The sequence below is a fragment of the Podarcis vaucheri genome, assembly GCF_965113315.1.
Source record: "Podarcis vaucheri genome assembly, chromosome: 6".
NCBI classification, from domain to species: Eukaryota; Metazoa; Chordata; class Lepidosauria; order Squamata; family Lacertidae; genus Podarcis; species Podarcis vaucheri.
The window spans coordinates 96,708,431-96,732,627 of NC_138764.1; positions in this window are offsets into that span (position 1 = coordinate 96,708,431).

Sequence of the window (24,197 nt, forward strand, 5' to 3'; positions counted from 1 at the left end):
CATCATTCCTTCCACGTGCCCTTCCTCTTCTAGAATAAAATATCCTCTCTTTTTCTGGTTTAGAAGAACTGAAATGCAAAGGGGAGGGGAATCTCTTTTAGCTCAGAGAGTTGAGCAGAAAAGGAATTTTACTAGGTAAATGTGATGTCGCACAGGGGTAAGGAAAGCTGCCCTTTAGCAGTCTCTCTCCCACTTATCTGATCAGAACGTATTTATACCAGGCTTAGTGTTGGCTTAGGACCTGGGATTCCAGGGTTCAAATCCCTGCTCAGCTGTGCAATTCACTGGGTGACCTTAAGCCAATCTCAGTACCTTAGCCTAACCTACTTCGCAGGGTTGTTGTGATGATAAAATTGTGGGAATGTTCAGGGATGCAGGAGAGGATATATTGCTTGATTATAGCCTTTCCAACTTGTGTAAACAAGTTCACAATTTAGCAGAGTGACATTTCCCTTTTTAAACTTGCAGCAGATGCGTTTGCTCAGGCTCGCTAAAGCCTCTATAATAACTGTTCTGGTATTTCCCCCTTATTCCCTCATAAAAGATAAGGCACGACACAGTCTTCTATAAAAGTATAAAAAGAGTTTACTCACATTCTGTTCACAATCGGATCCCAGAAGGCAGACTTAGCTTAGAAAAGTAACATACACTTGGAAACTATCTCATAAGGAGACAGTCCCTTTGTCCTCTCTTGGCTAGAAGCCAAGAGAGCATCTTTGGCTAAGCAGATGTTGCTTCTTCGATAAATGTAGTCAAAGAGAGAGATGGCTGCCCTGCCCTGTGCTTTTGTCATTACCTGCACAGGTGAGGCCACACCCACCACTATTCACATGCAGAGAAAGTCTGTCCCAGCCCAGAAGTAAACAGGAAGTTTATCTGCTAGCTGGACAAACATTCCTCCCCATGTGTAAACATGCTCACTCTAGGAATGTTGTACTTGACTGCTCTTGTGTTTCACATCCCACACAAATGGGAAGGAAGAGAACCATGTATCCCACCTTGAGCTCGGAGGGATATAAATAACAAACAAAGGAATGTGTCCCTCAGGCTAAAAAATCTTCCTCACACCTGGAGTAGATCTCAGGAGGTTCCTCCAACTGACTGCAACCCCTCTTCTGATACAGGTACCTCCAGTATGGCTTACCTCCTGTTCTTCAAGGTATCAACATGCCCATTGTCCTCTAGAAACATATAAATTGATGGATGGGTAGATGGATGGACAGACAGACAGCTTTTTCTTCTTATGACATCTCAAGTCAGAAAGGGATGAGAGAAATATGCCTCCCCCGTGTATTTCAATATCCCTGCTTGCTGTTATCCTCTTGCCACTCCACCCCCAAGTGCTTCTCCCCACGATTCCTTCCCGACCAATAATTTGACCTGGCTTAGATGGAACTTGTTTGGAGCAAAGTCTTTTCCAGGCCGAGTAGCATGCCTGTGGATGTTTGGCTCATCATTTCGGAGGCAGCCTTGAAGAAATCTGCTCAGAGCAAGCGGATGAGTGGGGAAATGGAAAGCGTGAACAGAATTTGTTCTGCCACTTTTCAAACACATACACACACGAAACCTCAAAGAAAGGTTAATGCCAGTTCTTGACTCTTGTGGTTATTACTGCTTTGGGGGAAGTGGGCTTGTGCTTCGAGGGATAACTAGTGAGATACCCAACAAATGGAACAGCAGGGCTGAGCCAAATATTCAGTAATAAAATATTATACAGTTTGGTGGTGCTCTTTGGTGTGTGTGTGTGTGTGTGCATAGGTTTCACAGTCTCTGCTTATATTCCATCACCCCCTATAAAAACACCCATTTGTGATCTTAGTGCAGTGATGACAACCGCAATGATCCATTGCTCGATACCATTATTTCTTTCTTGGAACTAATTTCGGACTTCTACACAGCATGACATTCAAGCATTCGCTTCACTCTGACTTAACTATGTGGCGTCATCATGAAGCTAAACCCGAGTTGGGGCAATACTCCCTAACACCCTATATCCTTTTAAATGTGTTTGTGGGAAGGGAAGTTGCAAGGAGGGAGGGTTATTGTTTTGTTTTGTTTTTCTTATGTATTTTGTGTTTTCATCTTGTATTCTCATGCTGTGAGCTTCCCTGAAGGGAGGTGTACAAATTTAATAAATAAATAAGTAATACTCCAAGCCCTCACTTTGCACTGGCTTAGTGAAATCACCGTGAAGCCATCAGAGTGAAGGCAATGCTTCTAACCCCTCCTGGCTTTAGTGGAGGTGGGTGGGAATGGTGCCAAGAAGGAGTAGGCAGTGCAGTCATCACTGCTGGTACGCTGGACAAGCACTTTTTGGCTTTGGTCCACAGGAAGAATTGCCCAAAGGGAAGAGCACACAAACAAGGCAGTGAAAGTGCATTTTGACTGAGTCACTCTTCGTTCATACAAAGAGATTCTGAAGCGCTGGCAGGCTGTCAGCTTTCTATGAAAGTGCTGTGGATGGCTATTAAGCACCGGTGAGGGAACGTGGAGGATTTTAGTATGGGAGCTCTGCACCAGATTGGCCTGAGGAGATGAATAGTGTCATTCATTTTTGAAGAGAGACATGGTGAAAGAAAAAGGAAATGTTGACTTAGATTGTGCTGTGGCTTACACTGGGCATAACGGCAAGTACTGCTATGGGAATTGGAGAAAGGAACGAAGGGGGAGGGAGGGAGAGTCCTCCCCAGAGAGCAAGTCAGAACCTGAAGCTGCATGGATACCAACTAAGCAGCTGGAGCAGCTGCAGGGCTTTCAGGCTACTGCTAGAGATCAGAAGACCATTGAACTTGACACTGACAGGCAAGAACTCACAGAACAATCTCCCACAGAACCATAGCCTGTGAAGCCAGAGCCAGAAGCCTGATGGGTGACTTTCTCTGAGTTGGAGGAAGCCAAGACCTCCTGCAACACCTCACTGATCCAGCAGCACAGGGAGAAAACCAGACACGAGGCCATGGGGTGTCAGAGAAGTACCCATCTCCAGGTCAGAAGGTTTGCTCTTTAAGGATCAAAGTTCTTCATGTGGTGGCAGAGCCTGGGAGAGGTGGTCTGGGGGCAGAAGCTTCAAAAGTCTCAGTTTGCTTTCAGACTTTGTTGGAGCAAGTTGCTCACTTGGAGCTATCTGTGGTACTGAAACCCCTGACCTACCTTGTCCCGTGGGACCTGGCATAAAAACAGGACAGGACACACAGCCTTGCTGGAACGCTAGGCTTTGGTCCAAGTATCTGTGTCTTTGAATTCCTACAGAAAGGACTGAAGCACATGCTTGAGATGAGCAAGGAACCAAGAGCCAGGAATTGCACACCAGGAAATCAGAGCCAGAAGTCACAGCACAACCCAAAGGCAAGACCAGAGAACAACCAAGGACACAGCGGTGTGCTGGAACCCAGGACAACATTGTTGCTCAACTGGAACAGGAAGCTCTCTTTATACTCCTTCCTGCCCTCTCCAAGAAAGTTCAATTGCCAATCTGAGTGGGTTGTGTGAGCCTAGGCTTGAGGGTACTTTGCTGAATGCTGCAACCTACATAAAGATCATAGAATTGTAGAATTGGAAGGCACTCTGAAGACTATCCAGTCCAACTCCCTGCAATGCAGGACAAGGCAGCTGTCCACACGGGGATTGAACCAGCAACCTTGGTGTTATCAGCACCACACTTTAACCAACTAAGCTATTCTGACCTGTCTGATCAATGCCTGTATTGCCTTTCCTGTGTCTTGGGGAGCTTCTATATGGCAGGGCAGAACCTTGACATCAGTATGAGATGAGCCACGAGACAAGTCAGTGACCAGCACCAATAAGCAGGTCAGAAGGATGAAACAGGACCAAGAATGCAGGAACACTAAGGCTTAGCTGAAAGAGAAAGTCCTTTATACACCTTTCTGCCAGAAAAATCCTGGAGTGGAGTCAATCAAGAGGGTTCTTCACTGAGAAGTCTGCTACCTGCAGTTCAGCACATGGGGCAGCCACACACAGGTCCTACTAAGTTCCTGGCATTATGGTTTTTTTGGGGGGAATCTGATATCCATTGCCAAGTGGCACTGGATAGCTCCAGCTGAGTCCCCTTCAAGCCCTGCAGAATTCTCTCCAAGGCTGTAAAGGACAGCTTGCAAGCTTGCTAGGGGCAGCTGGCTGGCAATTATTGGAAATGGGAGTATTAGACTCAATGGATCCTCCTCGATCTGACCCAGCCAAACAGTTCATATCTTCTGGAACAGCATGCTACTTGTAAAGTTGCCATGAACTGGTTTGACTGGTATCACTGGGGTGGGAAGCCAGCTCTAATTTTTTCCTATGATTTACTGAACCTGCTCTTTAAAAAAAACCCATATGGCAATAACATAAAACAAATCTTAGTGGCATTATTCTAAACCCTTTTGATTTGAAATTCAAACTCCAGTGTTCCAGTAAAAAGGACTCAAGTGGCTTGTAATTTGTCAGGCTCGAGAGTGGATAAAATTATCCTAGGAGCCTGGTTCTGCATCCACCAAAGAAATAGGACAGGCAATATTGCTTCCACATCACAGGTCCATCTATATTCAAACATGGGTTTGACTGGCAAGAACACACAATATATTGGGGTCATTTCAGATGTGCATCACTCTCCTTGGGATGGTACAGGGCTGGGGCACATCCATATTCATATGGATGAAATATGGTATGAAAGGGGAAGTACTTCCGTAGACTAGAACATAGGATTGCAACAACCACCCACAATTATGGTAACTCCAAACAATTATTCTGCAGTCATGGAATTGCTGAAGTCATATGCAACAGTGAACTTGGTCCACTTGCAGATTGTTGCTATTTTGCATGTGGGAATTCAATAACATACTGGCAAACTGAGGTGGTACAATTAAAGTGGAAGTGGTCCTCTTGGGCTATATCCAACATTTTCTGTTGTTAGTGCAAGGACACTAGCGGATGGGAGAGTTTTAATGTTGTGCAACAGAGAAATGCAATGATTGCATTAGCAGAAACTTATTATGCAACTGAGTTCACAATCTATTGTGCAACAATGTTGCCCACAAACTGTTAATGCACTCTCTTGTGCAATAGCATTCGGCCTGTGCACAGATTTCACCAGCATAATAAGTAAACGGTGAAGTGACTTTAACTTAGCACTACATTGAATACAGCCCCTTGTCTTCTTGCTCAACAAGACGACTTCCAAAAAGAGAGGATTTTTTGTGGCAAGGAGAGTGACCGGGAAATGCACAGAATGGGTGGAATTGCAACTGCTTGATGCTATGTTGTATTACCTCCATGAAGCCAAATCACCCTGAATGCTCAGTGCACAAAAAACATCCTATTACCTCCCAACTTTGTGTAAGCAAATCCAGATGAATGCTCAATAAACAGGTCACCTGGAAGAGCTCGTGGATATTCCTAGTTTACCTAGCTGTTGTTTAGTCATGTCCCACTCTTCGTGACCCCATGGACCAGAGCACGCCAGGCCCTCCTGTCTTCCACTGCCTCCTGCAGTTTGGTCAAACTCTTGTTAGTAGCTTTGAGAACACTATCCTGTAGCCTTATGAGGCTTTGCCCTCGGGTGGGAAAAATATTGCGCCCGGGAAAGGGAAGTGGGAGTCAACAGACACTCAAGGAATAGTTTCGGAGAAAAGGCTTTTATTTCTACCATCCATGAACTGGTAGAAGGAGCAAGTGTGATAGTTCACAAGAAGCATGCACGAAGTTCACAATCATGTGCACAAGCATATACACCCCTTTCCAGTTCCCTCCTCCTTTCTCCTCCCTCAGGAGTCCTGCCCATGAGTTCCTCTGAGCGTGAACAGAAAGCTGCCTTGGGACTATCGTGGACTCTTGGCACCCTTCCCAGGAAAGGGGTTTCAGAGTGTTCAGATATGTTTCATTCTTGTGCTTTGGCATGGTTCCCGGACAGAAAGCAAGTTGCAATGTGGTTCTTTAGCAAGGCCAAAAGCCTGAGAAACAATGGACTGTGTTCCCTACCTTTGTTGCAATCTTTTTAGTTACAGCAAGCGGAATGTTTCTGATGCTTAGCTAATGCCTTTTAGCTGCTGAGAAAAATGATTTTGAAAAGCTTTGAGAAGCTTTGAGCCTGCTTTGGGGGGGGGTGACTTCGAGCCTAGGTGGGGTCACCTGTCCTCACCTTCCTTCAATCCAACCATCCTGTCCTCTGTCGTCCCCTTCTCCTTGTGCCCTCCATCTTTCCCAACATCAGGGTCTTTTCCAGGGAGTCTTCTCATGAGGTGGCCAAAGTATTGGAGCCTCAGCTTCAGGATCTGTCCCTCCAGTGAGCACTCAGGGCTGATTTCCTTCAGAATGGAGAGGTTTGATCTTCTTGCAGTCCATGGGACTCTCAAGAGTCTCCTCCAGCACCATAATTCAAAAGCATCCATTCTTTGGCGATCAGCCTTCTTTATGGTCCAGCTCTCACTTCCATACATCACTACTGGGGAAACCATAGCTTTAACTATAGGGACCTTTGTCGGAAAGGTGATGTCTCTGCTTTTTACCTAGTACTTTCCCCCAAACGATCATAGGTATGTTTGAGTCTCACATTACTGCAAGGAGGAAAAACACACATCTGAACGGGCCCTTTTAGAACATGTTAAGTCTTCCTTAGCAAGAATGTCGCTTACGGTATATCTTCACAGTTAATCCAAAACTTGGAGTAACTTGTAAAACTAGAACTCTGAGAGTTGAAACTTCACCCATTTTATCTACTCGGCAGCTGATAATGAGAGGAAAGAACATATAGGAAACATAATGTAAAGGTCAGTTGCCTTCTCCTCAGATCCATTACCCTAGGAATCCCTGGCAACCTGAACCTAATCACTGTCTTTATAAAATATTTAAGAGACTTCCTGAACCAATTAAGCAAATGATTTTCTATAGTATCTCATCTCTCCCTTCCGCGTATCAGAATTTAATTGTGAGTAATTTCCTGCCGCCACTCAAAACCGTGGGCCAAATCCTCAGAGCTGTTACTCTTGCCATACTGCCCTGAAGAAATTTAATTTGATGTGTATTGGCGGAAGGATTTATTTTTGCCAGAGTAAATGAGAAAATAACCTAATTTGAGGATTAACACTTTGCCCTCGTGTAAATCGGGGTGAATATAATTAAGAATCTAATTCTATACTTGAGACCTGCTGGCTGAGGGGATTTAAGAAGAAGAAGAAGAAGAGTTTGGATTTGATATCCCGCCTTTCACTCCCCTTCAGGAGTCTCAAAGCGGCTAACATTCTCCTTTCCCTTCCTCCCCCACAACAAACACTCTGTGAGGTGAGTGGGGCTGAGAGACTTCACAGAAGTGTGACTGGCCCAAGGTCACCCAGCAGTTGCATGTGGAGGAGCGGAGACGCGAACCCGGTTTCCCAGATTACGTGATTACGTGACTACCGCTCTTAACCACTACACCACACTGGCTCTAAGGTGGAAAACCTGTGATGCCAGCAAACCCTGAGATGTGCCACTTGTGTGAAAGATACTCCAGGAGAACACTCCGATGCCCCAGTGGGATACACTGACAAGAGAGTTGCTCAGCTGGAAAAGATGCCCCAGGCCAGGCCAGCCTGGATAGCTCAGTTGGTTAGAGTGTGGTGCTGATAGTGCCAAGGTCACAGGTTTGATCCCCATATGGGACAACTGCATTTTCCTGGATTGCAGTAATTGGGCTATGAGATGGTGCTTAGGTCCCTTCCAACTATGATTCTAAGGGTCATGGGCCGGATATGGGTGGGTGGTATGGCAGAGGTTTGTGATACTGGCTGCTTGACAGCTCATAATGAAAAATTACCATGAATTTTCTACATGAGCTAGACAGGCAATTTAAAAAAAAAAAACCGCACACACAAAATATATTTATAGATCTACAGCAGCGGCTTCCTCCTTTGTCTGTAGCAGTGGTTTCATATTAAGGCTTCTATCACATAATGGTTGGCTGTTGAGTCTTAAATCTGAGATTGCAGTCATTGCAGAAGAGTTCATTGTTTCGGATCCGGACTTCAGTCACCAACTTCTGCTTCCCAGACTGGAACTCAGCAACACAGCAGTGGAAAGTGAGTGTGCACATACTGTAGAAACGTTCTGGGCAAAGGAGCAGCCATGATCACCGAATCTCTTGGTCTTTGCTATCATTTACGTTGTTTTAAGTGCAATGTTTGCGAGGGTGACCTTGGGGGCTCTCAGGCTGGAACTGAAGCCTGGATCTGAAACAATGGATGAATTTTAACAGGGAGAAATGTAAAGTATTGCACTTGGGCAAAAAAAATGAGAGGCACAAATACAAGATGGGGGACACCTGGCTTGAGAGCAGTACATGTGAAAAGGATCTAGGAGTCTTGGTTGACCACAAACTTGACATGAGCCAACAGTGTGACGCGGCAGCTAAAAAAGCCAATGCAATTCTGGGCTGCATCCATAGGAGTATAGCATCTAGATCAAGGGAAGTAATAGTGCCACTGTATTCTGCTCTGGTCAGACCTCACCTGGAGTACTGTGTCCAGTTCTGGGCACCACAGTTCAAGAAGGACACTGACAAACTGGAACGTGTCCAGAGGAGGGCAACCAAAATGGTCAAAGGCCTGGAAATGATGCCTTATGAGGAACGGCTAAGGGAGCTGGGCATGTTTAGCCTGGAGAAGAGGAGGTTAAGGGGTGATATGATAGCCATGTTCAAATATATAAAAGGATGTCACATAGAGGAGGGAGAAAGGTTGTTTCCTGCTGCTCCAGAGAAGCGGACACGGAGCAATGGATCCAAACTACAAGAAAGAAGATTCCACCTAAACATTAGGAAGAACTTCCTGACAGTAAGAGCTGTTCGACAGTGGAATTTGCTGCCAAGGAGTGTGGTGGAGTCTCCTACTTTGGAGGTCTTTAAGCAGAGGCTTGACAACCATATGTCAGGAGTGCTCTGATGGTGTTTCCTGCTTGGCAGGGGGTTGGACTTGATGGCCCTTGTGGTCTCTTCCAACTCTATGATTCTATGATTCTATGATTCTGCAAGGACTGAATCTCAGATTTAAGACTGGGCAGCCAACCATTATGTGATAGAAGCCTTAATATGATACCACTGCTACAGACAGAGAAGGAAGCTGCTATTGTAGATCTATAAATCTATTTTGTGTGTGTGGTTTTTAAAAAATATTTTTAAAAAACATAATGAAAAATTGGCAGGTGGCTGGCTGCTTAAGCCTGGCTCACTGATATCATCTGGAATTATGGCAAAGTAGCAGTTGATGGAAAATTGACACTCAAGATCTACACTGTGAAGGGAGTAGTGTTGTTGTTGTTTAGTCGTTTAGTTGTGTCCGACTCTTCATGACCCCATGGACCAGAGCACGCCAGGCACTCCTGTCTTCCACTGCCTCCCGTAGTTTGGTCAAACTCATGCTGGTAGCTTCGAGAACACTTTTCCAACCATCTCGTCCTCTGTCATCCCCTTCTCCTTGTGCCCTCCATCTTTCCCAGCATCAGGGTCTTTTCTAAGGAGTCTTCTCATGAGGTGGCCAAAGTATTGGAGCCTCAGCTTCAGGATCTGTCCTTCCAGTGAGCACTCAGGGCTGGTTTCCTTAAGAATAGATAGGTTTGTTCTTCTTGCAGTCCATGGGACTCTCAAGAGTCTCCTCCAGCACCATAATTCAAAAGGGAGTAGTAGCATCAGCTAATATAGATGTCTGTGCTGTATGGCTTGACTTCATAACCTACACAAATGAAAAGAAGGACAATCGATGTCTTTCTAAACCCTTTCCTTCGACTGTGGAAGAAAGACTAATTTAGGGATCGTGCTGGTCATCAGTCTTGAAGATTAACCACCAATCTGCGCACTGCAGACATGCTGTACAGAGGTGATGCTGTACAGAGATGAGGCCAGGGCAAACTCAGGATGGGGAAGGGAAATAAATACCATCACGGAATTTAAGATGATTGCCTTGCAAGCCTCAGGAGCAAGGGTTTGCAGCTCCTCTTGGGCTGGCCGATCGAGTCCGTGCGATGGGGTGAGCTTCCATTGCTCTGTCCCAGCTCTTGCCAACCTAGCAGTTGACTGGACTTAACCATCCATGGGTCCTTTACCTTTACCTTTTATCTTTAGTATGTATGTTGGATATGGCAACATCCCTCTGGCCTTTTGTTGTGTACACTAAGATCCACTCCCTACATTTAAAACACATTCAAGGCATACGGTATATAGAGCACATGACTTCCCCAAAAGAGTCATGGGAATCATAGTTTGTCAAGAAATTGTAGCTCTGTGGGAAGGAAACTACAGTTTCTAGGATTCTTTGGTGGAGAGAATGCTTTAAATGTGCACTTAATTTGCTTGAAATATATGGTATAAGGACCCCTGACCATTAGGTCTAGTCATGACCGACTCTGGGGTTGCGGCGCTCATCTTGCTTTATTGGCCGAGGGAGCCGGCGTACAGCTTCCAGGTCATGTGGCCAGCATGACTAAGCCACTTCTGGCGAACCAGAGTAGTGCATGGAAACACCGTTTACATTCCCACCGGAGCGGTACCTATTTATCTACTTGCCCTTTGATGTGCTTTCAAACTGCTAGGTTGGCAGGAGCAGGGACCGAGCAACGGGAGCTCACCCCGTCACGGGGATTTGAACCGCCAACCTTCAGATCAGCAAGTCCTAGGCTCTGTGGTTTAACCCACAGCGCCACCCGTGTCCCTTTTTAATACAGTGGTGCCCCGCAAGCCGAACGCCTCGCGAGACGAAAAACTCGCAAGACGAAAGGTTTTTTCATTTTCGAGTTGCTTCGCAAGACGAATTTCCCTATGGGCTTGCTTCGCACAACGAAGCTTGCCCCGCAAGCTCCGGGGATAGCGGGGAAGCGCAGCGTGTCTTCCCTGCTGTCCCTGGACCTCTTTTGAAGCAAGGGGCGGCGGGGAGAAGATCGCTTCTCCCCGTTCCCAGCCCCGCAATCTCCATGGACAGAGGGGAAGGCGCACGCGCCTTCCCCTCTCTCCCCGGACCCCTTTTGAACCAAGGGGCGGCAACGGGGAGAAGCGATCTTCTCCCCTCCACCCCTTGCTTCAAAAGAGGGGACAGAGCGGCGCTTCCCCTCTGTCCCCGGACGGTCTCCATAGGAACGCATTGATTGATTTTCAGTGCATTCCTATGGGAAACCGTGCTTTGCAAGACGAAAAACTCGCAAGAAGAAAAAACTTGCGGAACGAATTAATTTCGTCTTGCGAGGCACCACTGCATATGGTATAGATCTCCCTAAACGTCACAAGGAGAAACTTTGGTGATGGGAAACAAGGAGAGTTATCTTGAGCTGCAGAATGTAACGTCCCTCTCCCCTCCTCTCTCTGCACACCCTTTAAATCTGTTCCAGGGCTTTCTCCAACTCTCTCCACTATTATTTTTATGTCTCTCAATATATTGCATGACGGCTGATGCTCAGTTTGTAAACCTACCCAGCCAGGCTGCACCCAGGGCTGTGTGTTGCAATGCTGAGGCACTGTTATCAGTTTGACTCAGATGCAAACTCTGTCCTTACAGGAAACTTGGGAGACAGGAAACTTGAGAGCTGCAGAAGGGTGAAATACAAGCTGTTAGTGTTAAATCACTCGAGAGTCTGGTTTAGAATCCATCTTCTCCTTTCAACTCTCTGGGACTGCAGACCTTTGATATGTCATTAGAGAAGATCTCACGAAGGGTCACCACTCCCGGGGGTAGTGGCTAAACTTAGTTTGCTGGCTAAATTTAGAAAGGACATTGTGGACAGAGACACAGCAGAGGTTGGGTTGGTGACCAGGTTATCCAACCTGCAGAATAATAATTATAATTATAAATGTATCAAGGCTGTGGGAGATGGAGTGAAGGAGGCCAAGGGGGCTGTTTTTACAGAAAGGCTGCAGGCATCTTTATGCTGACCAAGTGTTTGGCATAAAGCGATAAACTATTTTGTAGTGCGCTTTTATTGACATTATTTGTGGCTGAATTGTTTCTGTTATGACTTTGTGCTTTAGACGAATGCTTTATTTTGTATCATTGTTTAATTGTTGCCCTGAGCTCCAAATCGGAGGAAAGCTGAGATATAAGAATCTTAAATTAATAAATATAAGCATCATTAACTCATCCATGCTTAGTACCATCAGTGTACACAATGCAAAGTACAAGGGAACAGGTCCCTGCCCCAAGAGGCTTACATTTATTCTTTCCCCTCCTTTTCCCACCTCTCTTTTGTTTTTAGGCCTAATCTGCCTTTCTTTAACATAATGTACATCTTTATATGTATGGGTAGGCAAACTTAGGCCTGGGGGCCGGATCTGGCTCAATCGCCTTCTAAATCTGGCCCGCAGATGGTCTGGGTATCAGTGTGTTTTTACATGAGTAGACTGTGCTTTTATTTAAAATGCATCTCTGGGTTATTTGTGGGGCCTGCCTGGTGTTTTCACATGAGTAGAATGTGTGCTTTTATTTAAAATGCATCTCTGGGTTATTTGTGGGGCATAGGAATTCATTCCCCTCCCCCCCAAAAAATATAGTCCGGTCCCCCACAAGGTCTGAGGGACAGTGGACTGGCCCCCTGCTGAAAAAGTTTGCTGACCACTGTTTATATGGTTTGCACTATATTGTGAAGGCTTATTCAGCATACAATAAATTTGCAACAGACTAATATGACATCAGGGATGTGGGTGGTGCTGTGGGTTAAACCACAGAGCCTAGGGCTTGCTGATCTGAAGGTTTGAATCCCCGTGACAGGGTGAGCTCCCGTTGCTCAGTCCCAGCTCCTGCCAACCTAGCAGTTCGAAAGCACGTCAAAGTGCAAGTAGATAAATAGGTACCGCTCTGGCAGGAAGGTAAATGGCGTTTCCGTGTGCTGCTCTGGTTCGCCAGAAGCGGCTTAGTCATGCTGGCCACATGACCCGGAAGCTGTACGCCGACTTCCTCGGCCAGTAAAGTGAGATGAACAGCGCAACCCCAGAGTCGTCCGCGACTGGACCTAATGGTCAGGGGTCCCTTTACCTTTAATATGACATCTGTTTGTGCCTTCAGGTCCAAGTCTGTGCTGCAACAGAGGTTGGATAAGAGGAAAAATGCATCTCAGAAAGCCCAGCCTTATTTCGATGTGTGTGCATGTGAGATGGTGCTCTGTCAGTGCAGAGTCAGCCATGCTGTTTGTGCATCTGTATTTCTTTACCTTGGGAGATTTTCTTGTTCATCAGCTGCTTTAATGAAGTCCCTTTCAAATCCAATTCACTCCCGGCTAATGGCAGCATGCAGCTCAGCTTTAGATCCATCTATCTAACAAATTGAGGGTGTGTGTGTGTGGAATGGATAATTATATTGCATCCAGCCTCTGTGGGTTTTTTTTTCTTTGCTAATGCAAGTTTTTGTTTTTGTTTCCGCTATTATCTATTGCTTTGGGTTGCGATCTTTGATTCCTCATCCATTTAGATTCCCCCTTTGATGTTTTGCCTGGGGCCTGCTGGGCCGAGACTGAGAGCAAAGGAGAGTGATGCACATCTTGGAAGCAGAAAGGAAAGAATTGAGGGGAATGAAAGGGATGCAGACAACAGAGCATAAGCGGGCACTTTGCAAAGGGAAGAGGACTTCAAGCAGAATCATAGAATCATAGAGTTGGAAGAGACCACAAGGGCCATTGAGTCCAACCCCCGAAGTCAGAGCAGATTTATTCAGCTGACCACTCTTTCCCATTTTGACAAACGCCTACAAGCAAGCACGCAAGCAAGCAAGCAAGCAAGCAAGCAAGCAAGCAAGCAAACAAACAAACAAACAAACAAACAAACAAACAGCAATGTAATGGTTCTCAGCCCTTCCCCAACTCAATCCCCCTTTTCTTTTTTGACAAACCAAACCAGAGCTTTTATTTCTCTGCCTGTCAGGAGGGGGTGCTCTTGTGATGAGCAATCTTTGCTGTTGGCATCCATTTGTCTCGAGAGACAGTGGAGTCAGTAGCATAGCTAGGGGGGCAGGGCACTCTGGGTGGCACTTACCCTGGGGATGGCACGCCAGAGCCCAAGGAGATACACACCTCTAGGCACCCCACAGCCCAGCACACCACTCCCCAAAGCAGCACAGCCCGGGGCTGGGCTTGCAGCGCACTGAGGTGCTGCGTCCCTCCCAGCCACCAGAGGGCACCAGAGAAGGTTGCAACTGGCACACGTTGGCCCCGCAAGCCTCAGAGGGCCTGCAGTGCACCTGAGCCACGGCACCTGCCTAGCACTGCCTGCAAAAGCAGCGCTGGGGTGGCATCTGCCCACTGTCTCCCCCTCAGCCGCCCTCCAGGTGGAGGGCGTTAAGAAGGGCACAGTTCCAGCAGTTCCAACATGGGCAACTTGTCCCAGGTGCCCCAGCTGCTTGCTACACCACTGAATGCAGTGCGCCTTCAGGGATGAAATCAAACCACTACATTGGCAGTGATCCTCCCAGGGCACACACCTGGGAAGTGTGTACGGAGGTCTTGGGCTGCCCAGATGACAAGACCCCCCCCCCGACTGATGTGGTCCAAAGGAAAGCAGAGCAATATGTCTGGCACCAGCTTGGCTGCAGGAGTTGCTGGAAGGAGGCGTACAAGACACCATCCAACTGTCTTAGGGACAGTCCTCAGGGTTTACCGGTACTTCATAGCCTTTTCTTCTCCTGAAGATGTCCCACAAGGCAGCAGAGGTTTAGGATCAAGAGTTTTCCTTCTCCAAGTCGGCTACTTTCCATGCTGTTGAGCCCTATCAGCCCTTCACTTCCCTCTGCAGCACGGGCAGAAACCGCCTTCTTGACCGTTGGACCACTGGACCATTGGTCTCGTTCACTCCATCTGCCAGAGCCCGTCTTTGCACACAGGGGAAGTCCCCAACTCACCAAGGGTTTGAGAGCCATTGGCTACCCTCACTTGGTTTATCCGGCCAGTTGAAGCTAATCCTGGCATGTGACCACTGTTGCATGCTGACAACTTCTAGGAGCCACAGGTGAGAGCTGAGTGCAGGGCGCGGACCCACGGTGGACAAACATCTGCTGGGAGGGCGTTCCACAGGGCAGGCGCCACTACCGAGAAGGCCCTCTGCCTGGTTCCCTGTAACCTCACTTCTCGCAGTGAGGGAACCGCCAGAAGGCCCTCAGTGCTGGACCTCAGCGTCTGGGCTGGATGGTGGGGATGGAGACACTCCTTCAGGTATACTGGACCGAGGCCGTTTAGGGCTTTAAAGGTCAGCACCAACACTTTGAAGTGTGCTTGGAAATGTACTGGGAGCCAATGAAGATCTTTCAGGACTGGTGTTATGTGATCTCAGGGTTTAGTGAGCTGGAAGAATCTGTGACAGAGAGCAGTCCAGAATCAGAGGCAGAAACTGAAGCAGGAGGGTGGGAGGAGAGAGGCCAAGAAGCAGAGATGAGTCCGGTTGGTGAAGAGTCGCAGGTGTCTCCCCCTCCTGCTGTGACAAGCCCCTTCCCCCCCGTCCTGTGACACTTATGGGTTTGCATGTGATGTGGTGTTGTGCAGCTGTTTCCCACACCTGATGTAATGCAGTATTCTCTACTAGTCAGGTGGTCAGGGGCTCTTTAGACCTCAGGCAGACGTATTTCCTATCACCAGCTGCCTGCGGATCTTACAGCTGGGGATGTTTGGGATTGACCCTGGGACCTGTTGTGTCAAAAGTGGGTACTCCACTGCTGATGCCTTGGCTTAATAATAATAATAATAATTTATTATTTATACCCCGCCCATCTGGCTGGGTTTCCCCAGCCACTCTGGGCGGCTTTCAACAGAATATTAAAATACAATAGTCTATTAAACATTAAAAGCTTCCCTAAACAGGGCTGCCTTCAGATGTCTTCTAAAGTCTGGTAGCTGTTTTTCTCATTGACATCTGGTGGCAGGGCGTTCCACACGGAGGGTGCCACTACCGAGAAGGCTCTCTGCCTGGTTCCCTGTAACTTGGCTTCTTGCAGTGAGGGAACCGCCAGAAGGCCCTCGGCGCTGGACCTCAGTGTCCAGGTTGAATGATGGGGGTGGAGACGCTCCTTCAGGCTCCTTCCTGCGTGAACATGCAGTGGTGTGTGCCTCCACCAGCAGCACATCACAATCACAAATTTCTTTGAATTAGTCTATATGAAAAGAATACATTTGTGATTATTACCTGTTCCATTCCCAGGCAACGGGGAAGTGCAACCACTTAGCTACAGACACAACTAGCCATAACCTCCGACCAGGACCTCCGAAAACAAGCCACACTTATTTTGTCATTTCCTTTATGTCTCACTTCAATCAGTGCTGCAGAACATTGCCTATTAGGCCAGAGTAGTGCTGGCAGATATAATTTCAACCCTCCTTGTCTCTTTCGTTCTCTTTTCCTCTCTCGCACAGGACACATGAGATGGGGCATGCTTGGAATTAATATCCGAAGGACAACGTCAGCTCAAGTGTACAATGCGCAAGGACAGCTCTAGGCAAGTGAAAAGGAAAAGTTCCTTGGTTTGATAGGCTGTTGGAAGAAATGGAGCAAAATGATTCATAGCTACTGAAACAATAAAGGAACTGAATCACAGCCGTCCTTCGAAATTCACAGTTCTCAGAATCCTTCAGTGAATACACCAGAGAAAATAGCATATAATGATGTTGCATTGTAAAACACTTGGAGACCTTGGGATTACTATCAGCTAGCAAGTTCAATCAACAGCAGCAGCAGCAACAACAACAACAACAACAACATTATACCGTATTTTTTGCTCTATAAGACTCACTTTTTCCCTCCTAAAAAGTAAGGGGAAATCTGTGCGCGTCTTATGGAGCAAATGCAGGCTGCGCAGCTATCTGGGAAGCCAGAACAGCAAGAGGGGTTGCTGCTTTCACTGCACAGTGATCCCTCTTGCTGTTCTGGCTTCTGAGATTCAGATATTTTTTTTCTTGTTTTCCTCCTCCAAAAACTAGGTGTGTCTTGTGGTCTGGTGTATCTTAGAGAGCGAAAAATACGGTATATGTATTAGTTTGGTGAAACTGCATACAAAAATGTATATATTCGGAGAAATTTGCATTAAATGCTGATGGATTTTCATGAGGACTTTAAGAATAAATAAATGCGCAAACTGACTGATGTTGAAATGTGAAGAATTGGCCTTAAGATTGGAAAAATGAGAAATTGAAAGAAGCTGAAATCGACCAATTCGACCATCCCTACCTGGGACTAGGATTGGAAAGCAAGCTTCCATTTTCATCTCTTTGCCATTTTAAATGGGTGTGGCATATTCCCATGGGAAACACTGAACATTTGCTTGGGCAATGAAGTTTCTGTTGTTGTTACTGTGGACTCTTGGGGGATGGAAGGATTTCTCTTCTCCCACCCCTGAGTTTTCCTTATGCTACCTGTGGTGAAACAAGGTGGAAAAGTACTGGTTATTAAAGAGCAATAAAGGAGCTTCATTTTATGGCTCAGACTAAAGCAGAGCTTGAAGTGGGGATGGGAGTCCTTCACGAAATCCACAAGCTCCTAGTTTTAACCAAATTATGCCACCATACTTTTAAGAAAATAGTAGCTAAGGAGGTTGTAACAAAAAGCATGGAGGCTGAGTCCCCTTTTGTCCCCACAATTCCCAGTAATACAAACACTTGACCAAAAACGGCAAACCAGTACGTTTCCAAGCACAATTCAAAGTGTTGGTGCTGACCTTTAAAGCCCTAAACAGCCTCGGCCCAGTATACCTGAAGGAGCGTCTCCACCCCCATCGTTCAGCCCGGACACTGAGGTCCAGATCCGAGGGCCTTCTGGCGGTTTCCTCATTGCGAGAAGTGAGGTTACAGGGAACCAGACAGAGGGCCTTCTTGGTAGTGGCGCCCACCCTGTGGAACACCCTCCCTTCAGATGTGAAGGAAATAAGCAGCTATCCTATCTTTAAAAGCCATCTGAAGGCAGCCCTGTTCAGGGAAGTTCTTAATATTTAACGCTGTACTGTTTTTAACACTTGATTGGGAGCCGCCCAGAGTGGCTGGGGAAACTCAGCCAGATGGGCAGGGTATAAATAATAAATTTATTATTATTATTATTATTATTATTATTATTATTATTATTAACCAGAATCCCCTAGCAAGTTCATGAGGAGGGAATGGCAAAGAGCTTTCCTTTGTTGTTTCTGCCCCAAAGCCTCTGCTACTTGTTAGAAGAGGCACTGAAATAACACAGTCCAGAGAGAAAATAAACTAATAATACTTTACTGCGGGACACTGAATAAAAACAGCACACCATATGAGGAAAAATAATACAGAAGGGTTTCGTCTCATTTACAGGCCTTGTTCTTGGCTTCCTCATAACTCCTGATGTAGCCACTCAGAGCTCGAGTTATCTCAGCAAGGATCATGCCATGCTGCCTGGTTGCTAGGCAACACTCCGCCACCACCCCTTGGATGGCTAGTTACAAGCAGAATTAACCCTGGGGTTCCTAGGCGAATGATCCCTGCTTTTGTACTTCCAACTCTATGGGTCGTGAAGGTTGAGTTTGGGGCTGTTTTCCATTTCTTTCTGCACTGCTCACAGTGTTTTATTCTTTGCACCAGTGGTTTTCAACCAGTGTGTCATGGCACCCTGGGGTGCCTTGAATGATGGTTGGGGTGCCACAGGCAACACTGGCCCACATCCCTTTTTCCTTCCCTTCCTCCTCTCGCGTCTCTGCCTCCCAAAGGCTTGTGCAGCTGTTTGTTGTAACAGCCCTGGCTACAAGCTCTGCAGGCGAATGTCACCTCTTGGACTGGCCAGGGGTTTTTCCCCAGGCCCCTGTGGGACAGTGGGAGGAGGCACCTGTCTTTGGGGTGGGGTGGGCAGCTGAGAGTTCAGGGGTGGCAGCTGCAGCTGCCCAGAGGACTCCCAAGGAGAGGGGAGAAGAGAGGAGACTGAGGGAACACTCAGGCAGGCAAAGGTTGACCCAACTGGACTCCTGAGCCCTACAGGGGTGCCGCAGAAAGAATGTAGTTGGTCAAGGGAGCAGTGGACCCAAAAAGGTTGAAAACGTCTGCAGTACAGTGGTACCTCAGTTTAAAAACTTAATTCGTTCTGGAGGTCCGTTCTTAACCTGAAACTGTTCTTAACCTGACGCACCACTTTAGCTAATGGGGCCTCCCGCTGCCGCCACACCGCCGGAGCACGATTTCTGTTCTCATCCTGAAGCAAAGTTCTTAACCCGAGGTACTATTTCTGGGATAGTGGAGTCTGTAACCTGAAGCATCTGTAACCTGAAGCGTCTGTAACCCGAGGTACCACTGTACACACTTTTGCTAATGTGTTGCAACTGAGTAACATCAACATGCATGGGCAGGAGAGCTGGTTAATGTTTTAGCAACTTGCATGACAGATTCATTTGCTAGGCTGCTATTATTATTTCTTTTGCCAAAGGGTGGAAGTTTACAACAGCCTTTGTGTCTGCAGGTGCTTCTTCACCTGCCATTAAATTGCTTCTCTCCTTATCCTGCACTTCAACCTTTATCTCAAGGTAGGGTGATCTGATAATAAAACTTTATAGCTGGGATCTAGAGAAGCTTCTGTTGACATTGAGGATTGGCGTGTGTGTTGATTTTTCCTTCCCGCGCTAACCCTTTTACCCCAAACGAGGTGCTGCTCCAAAGAATTGCAGACCCTCCAAGTGTCCCTATTTTCCAGGGACAGTACCAGATTTACAGAAGCTGTCCTGGTTTCTGATTTGCTCCTGGAATGTCTCACTTTCCCTTAGTATGATTGAGGGTATTAAGGTCAAAAACTTCTTTTTTTGAGATTTTGCGAAAAAACCTCAGCAACCTTGGACAAAACTAAATGTTGGATAGAAACGTTGGAGGGTATGGAGTTATCTGACCCCGGAGCCATCTGAAGACAGCCCTGCATACAGAAATTTTATAATGTTTAATATTTTATTGTGTTTTCATATGTGTTGGAAGCCGCCCAGCATGGCAGGGGCAACAGAGTCAAATGAATGGGGTATAAATAGTAAAATTATTGTTGTTGTTGTTATTATTATGGAATAGGATGTTCCTGTTTTCATCAGAGAAATGTTGGAGGGTATGGAATTATAATGAAATGGCTACAACCAGTGCTTCACACAGCTATGCGATACTGCCCACCATTCTAACCACTACTCCATGCTGCCTATGGAATAGGGACTGTCTAGCTCAGGGGTCAGCAAACTTTTTCAGCAGGGGGCCGGTCCACTGTCCCTCAGACCTTGTGGGGGGCCGGACTATATTTTGGAAAAAAATACTGAACGAATTCCTATGCCCCACAAATAACCCAGAGATGCATTTTAAATAAAAAGGCACATTCTATTCATGTAAAAACACACTGATTCCTGGACAGCCCGTGGGCCAGATTTAGAAGGCGATTGGGCCGGATCTGGCCCCCAGGCCTTAGTTTGGCTACCCATGGTCTAGCTGCACCCTTAAATTCCCCTGAGTTTTGAGCAGAATATTCATTTTCTGCATATGTCTGCGGGACAGAGATTTTCTGTTGCCATTGATTTTCAGGGGTAAGCAACATCTCTCTGCCCAAGGGCCACATTTCTTTCTGGGCAATGTCCCAGGGGCCGCAGGCCAGAGATGGGTGCGGCCAGAGGCAAAAGTAGGCAGAGCACTGGACGCAAGTTTTCCAGGCTCATTTCTATGCACCCTCTCAAACTTCCCTCTGTATTGTCTACACACTGACTGGCAGCAGCTCTCCAGTACAGTGGTACCTCGGGTTAAGTACTTAATTCGTTCCGGAGGTCCGTACTTAACCTGAAACTGTTCTTAACCTGAAGCACCACTTTAGCTAATGGGGCCTCCTGCTGCTGCCGCGACGCCGGAGCACGATTTCTGTCCTCATCTTGAAGCAAAGTTCTTAACCTGAAGCACTATTTCTGGCTTAGCGGAGTCTGTAACCTGAAGCGTATGTAACCCGAGGTACCACTGTACTTCGACAGAGGTTGTTCCCAACCCTACCTGGATCTGCGAGAGATTGAGCCTTGCGCCTTCTGTATTCAAAGCAGATGTTCTACAGAGCTGCCGCCCTTTCCCTGCAAAGCTGGGCATTCGGCCTCCTTCAGAGAGTGAGCAGACCATCACTCTCCTTCCTGTCTCTTCATCTCATAAGCTCCTGTCTCCCATTCACAGCAGCTTTTTCTTACGCTTGCTTATCTCCGGCAGAAGGCTCTCATAATATTATTCCGAACACCTAGGATAGCGGCAAACTTTTCAGATCTTGTGGGTGAATAGAGCGATAAGCCTTCTCCATTCTCCCCCATTGCCCAAGCATAACTGCACTAGATAATAGTTTCCACTGTGTATTACATCACTATAGAGCACTGAGGCAAAAAAGAGAATATTTGTAGCATCAAATCCAACGCATTACTGTTTTGTTCCAGTGGAAGCTGCCTTGCCAAATTGAAATTGCGAAGCTGTCACTCTTCGAACTATACTGCCATCTACTATACTGTGTTTGTTTCATCCTTTGACCTATAATGCCATCTGCTGATAATGAATTATGCAAGGAGGCTTCCAGAATAACAATGTCTGAAACTGGGGGCGTCGGTCATCGCAGGCAGGCAGGCAAAGAAAAAAGGGAACACAGCCAACTGGAATTAATCGCTGTATCTTACATGTAGTTTAGGATATCTGGCGAACACTGAACCTTAACGGCACTTAACATTATAAGGTGAAAAACCTGTAATCGCAAACAGGATTTTGATAACTAGTCCTGAATTATTGTGTTAAGCATTTTGTATAATAGGACATCAATGGAAAGGGAAGGGGAAGCACTGTTGTGGTGTAATAATCTGGCAATTTAAGAACGTAAGAGCCCTGTAGAGCCAAGGATCATATACCGTATGTTTCGCTCTATAAGACGCACCAGACCACAAGACGCACCTAGTTTTTGGAGGAGGAAAACAAGAAAAAAAAATTATTCTGAATCTCAGAAGCCAGAACAGCAAGAGGGATCGCTGCGCAGCGGGATGAAGGCCCTGAAGAGGCTTTGCACGGCTAAGCCAGAAGCTAGAACAGCAAGAGGGAGTGCTGTGCAGCGATCCCTCTTGCTGTTCTGGCTTCTGGGATAGCTGCACAGCTTGCATTCGCTCCCTAAGATGCACACACATTTCCCCTTACTTTTTAGGAGGGAAAAAGTGAGTCTTATAGAGCAAAAAATATGGTAGTTCAGCATTCTTTTCCTGCATGGCTGTTCATGGGAAGCACACAAGCAGATTTGAGGGCAGTAGCACTCTCCTGCTTGTGACCTGCTAGCAGTTGGCATTGAAAGGCATAGTGCCTCTGCTATTGGAAGCAATGAAGCTATTATGACTGGTAGCCATTGGTAGGTTTGTCTTCCATGAATTTTCCTAATCCCATTTTAAAGCCATTCGCATTGGTGGCCAATACTACTACTTGTGGGAGCAATTTCAATTGATTAACTATGTCCTCTGTGAAAAAGAAGTTCTTCCTTTTGCCTGTACTGAATCTCTCAAAATAAAAAAAAAAATTTAAAAAATAGTCTAGTAGCACCTTAGAGACCAACTAAGTTTGCTCTGGGTATAAGCTTTCGTGTGCATGCACACTTCTTCAGATACCTTAGTTGGTCTCTAAGGTGCTACTGGGCAATTATTTATTTATTTGTTTGTTTGTTTGTTTGTTTGTTTGTTTGTTTGTTTTGGCTGCGTCAGGCCAACACGGCTACCTACCTGAATCTTGAATCTCTCAAAATTCACCTTCTTTGGAGTCTACAATGGCTTTCAGGTTAGGAAGCAAAATGGGAAAGTGTAAGGGAGAGAATCTCTCTGAACTCATTCGTGAGACATCAGGAGGATGTACATCAATTGGAGCAGAGTTAAGCCCTGTTGCTTTCCATACTTAGGGTTCATTATCTTGAAAATGGGCTTAGATTTGGCAGCCCATCAAATAGATGAAGGCTGGGCCTCTTGTCTAGTTTAACCTCAGTTGGCCTCTCTGTGTTGTATCCAATGTCACACTAAGCACTGCATTCTGTGAATGCAAGGATTCATGTTTGCACAATAGAACCCACCCCCATTACCCCCTGAATCTGTTTGAGGGGTTCCCCCAACCCTCCAGAGCAGATCTGGGGAGGGCACAGAGTGCATATGGAGGGGAGGAAGTTTCATTGCACAAGTGTAAATCCTTTCACTAGCAGACCAAGTGCTTTGGATACCCTCCTGTAATGATGTGTGTGAAAAGAGGACTGAAACTTCAGGTCCTCCAAGCATTACATCTTAAATGTCCCAGCAAGGATCTTTGTTGTTGTTGTTGTTTAGTCGTGTCCGACTCTTCGTGACCCCATGGGCCAGAGCACGCCAGGCACTTCTGTCTTCCACTGCCTCCCGCAGTTTGGTCAAACTCATGCTGGTAGCTTCGCGAACACTATCCAACCATCTCGTCCTCTGTCGTCCCCTTCTCCTTGTGCCCCCAATCTTTCCCAACATCAGGGTCTTTTCCAGGGAGTCTTCTCTTCTCATGAGGTGGCCAAAGTACTGGAGCCTCAGCTTCACGATCTGTCCTTCCAGTGAGCACTCAGGGCTGATTTCCTTCAGAATGGAGAGGTTTGATCTTCTTGCAGTCCATGGGACTCTCAAGAGTCTCCTCCAGCACCATAATTCAAAAGCATCAATTCTTTGGCGATCAGCCTTCTTTATAGTCCAGCTTTCACTTCCATACATCACTACTGGGAAAAGCATAGCTTTTACTATATGAACCTTAGCAAGGATCTTTACTGGGTGCCTGTTCATCACTGCTGCTCCAGTTAACATTTCACAGTCCAGATCAGCAGGAAAAAAGCAATATTGACTTTCTGGATTTGGCATGTTATCTCCAAACATCAAACTTCTCGCTGGCCTGTGATGCCACCTGCTTCCTCGCTGTCATACCGAACACATTTGTGTTCCCTGACAGCATTTCTGGAAGCCTGCTGCCTGCAATTGAAAGATCAGCAGAGATAATTAAAGGCTGGCAGTGTGCCAGAGTCCTTGAAACAGAGGTGGCAGTGCCATTTTCCTGGGGACCAGCTTTTGAAATGGATGGCAAAGCTCACAGCCATTCTCACAGGAGAAATGTGCCAGAGTAAACCAGGTATCTGCGCAGCTAAGGTCTAATTGTGTGACTGTTCTAGGTAGGCGAGATTTGTCGCTGCTGGGTTAACGAAATGCACAGCTGCCGGGTTAACGAAAAAGGTCTAGCTTCTTATTGAACTTTTAGCTGAGTGAAGGTGCCGTATCTGACTG